Source organism: Saimiri boliviensis, chromosome 8 (assembly GCF_048565385.1).
Source record: "Saimiri boliviensis isolate mSaiBol1 chromosome 8, mSaiBol1.pri, whole genome shotgun sequence".
Classification (NCBI taxonomy): domain Eukaryota; kingdom Metazoa; phylum Chordata; class Mammalia; order Primates; family Cebidae; genus Saimiri; species Saimiri boliviensis.
In genome coordinates, this window is record NC_133456.1 from 64197375 (window position 1) to 64199687 (window position 2313).

Genomic DNA, 2313 nt, shown 5'->3' on the forward strand with positions numbered 1-2313 from the left:
GAGGCTATGACATCAGAAAACTTAGTAGTACCCCAGTTCTCCTTCCTTGCACCCTTTATAAAAGTAGTACCATCAGCAGGAATAGCAACTCTCAACAAGTCTTCATTGTAACAGAGAGTTCTCTACAGGTTAAGTTCAATTACCACAACCCTCTACATTGTAAGAGATTTCCAGTCTTAGTTTAAGATAGGCAGTGAGTGGACACTAGAAAATTCTCTTATTCCCATTTACTCCAAAAATGCAACCAATGCCTTAGAACCCTGCTACTCCAAATGTGATACCCACACTGGCAACAATAGAGTTAGAAATACAGAATCTTGGAATGCATTGCAGGCCTACTGAATTGGAAACTGATTTTAACGACACCCGCAGGTGATTTCTATGAACATTAAAATGATAGAATTAATGACTTAAAGCAATTGTGCTCAAACTTTGCACATTAGAATCACCTGGAGAGGTTTTTACACATCCCTAATGCAGGCAGTATGTACTCTATCTCATGTATCTCAGTTATCAGTATTTTTTAAAATGCAACTGGTTCCAATATGCAGCCAATATCGAGGAACCATGCCTTAAAGATAATAATAGTATTTGCATTCAAATGAAAACTTGCCCCAAACTTTGCATTACTAATTACCACTTGGGTTTTCCTGATAACTTGGATATTAAAAATCTCAACATACGTTCTGGGTGGGGGTCTAGGGAGCACAGCAGCCATGGCGAGCCATATTGTCCTCACCAACAGCACCAAGATTCCCATCTGGGGCTGGGCAACTGGAAGTCCCTCAGGGCTAGGTGACCAAGGCTGTGAAGGTGGAGAGAAATGTCAGGTACCACCACATCGACTGCACCCACATGTACCAGAATGAGGTAGGGGTGGCCAATCAGGAGATGCTTAGGGAGCAGGTGGTGAAGCATAAGGCTCATTAGCAAGCTGTGGTGCACACATCATGAGAAGGTCCTGGTGAAAGGAGCCTGCCAGAAGACTCAGCAACATGAAGCTGGACTACCTAGACGTCCACCTTATTCACTGGCTAAGCAACTTTAAGCCTGGAAAGGAATTTTGCCCACTGGATGAGTCAGACAATATGGTTCCCAATGACTCCAGCATTGTGAACACATGGCAGCCATAGAAGAGGGGGTGGATGCTGGTGAAAGCTATTGGCGTCTTCAACTGTAACCATCTCCAGGTAGAGAGGATCTTAAACAAGCCTGGCTTAAAGTATACGTCGGCAGTTAACCAGATTGAGTGCCACTCGTACCTCACTCAGGAGAAGTTAATCCAGTACTGCCAGTCCGAAGGCATCTTGGTGACCACCTATAACCCCCTTGGCTCTCCTGACAGACTCTGGGCCAAGCCTCAGGCCCCTTTTATCCTGGAGGATCCCAAGATCAAGGTGATTGCAGGCAAGCCAATAAAACTACAGCCCAGGTTCTGATCTAGTTCCCCATGGAGAGGAACTTGGTAGTGATCTCCAAGTGTGTGCATTGCTGAGAATTAAGGTTTTTTACTTTGAACTAAGCATCCAGGACATGAACACCGTATCAGCCACAAGAGGAACTGGAGGGTCTGTGCCTTGGTGAGCTGGGCCTCCTACGAAGACTACCCCTTCCATGAAGTTTTGAAGCTGTGGATGCCTGTTCATCCCCAAGTGACCTGTACCTGTGTTTCCTGTCTCATTGCCGCCCCCCTGCAAATGTAGTATGGCCTGGGTCACTCAGCAGTGGGACAGCAACCTATAGAGTGGCTAGTGAAGGCTAGTCTAGGTTGATATTGGATCTGAGGAACAGTGTCGGTAGAGTAGAAGTCTATTCCAATTTGCTTTGTTCTTTTTGCTCCACTGGGAAAAGTAAAACCTGAATACCTGTTTCTGACCAAAGGGAAGCAAAATATACCAGGTCAAAATAGTGCCACTAACAGTTGAGTTTTGTCTGCTTGGAACTGTAATCCCTTCGGCAAGACTTCTCTTTGCCTCATACAAAAAGTGCTTTGGTGAAAAAAAAAATCTCAATGTACTCTGTCATATAATTAATGCTTAAATTTCCCAAATTCTGATGATGCTAATTTTAACTTGCAATAGATCCATAACTGACAAAGAGTCATTTAGTCCAGAAAGTTTGCTGAGTCTTTTCACTTAGAGATAAAATAATTATTTGCTTTTAAATAGCATTTACAGTGCAAGATTGCTTTTCAAATTGAATGATTCCTCTCTCTTATTTCTCAAATCATTACTCAGTAAAGGAGATAAAGAATCTTAACTATGTTCAACATTTTCAGGCATGATTATTGTAAATATTTTGCAAGATAGCTTC

At 42.9% G+C, this 2313-nt stretch overlaps 1 pseudogene; it reads left to right on the forward strand.

The window, feature by feature from the left end:
- Window positions 1–716: 716 nt before the first annotated feature.
- On the forward strand, window positions 717–1703 carry LOC104653109 (aldo-keto reductase family 1 member B1 pseudogene; annotated as a pseudogene).
- Window positions 1704–2313: the final 610 nt, after the last annotated feature.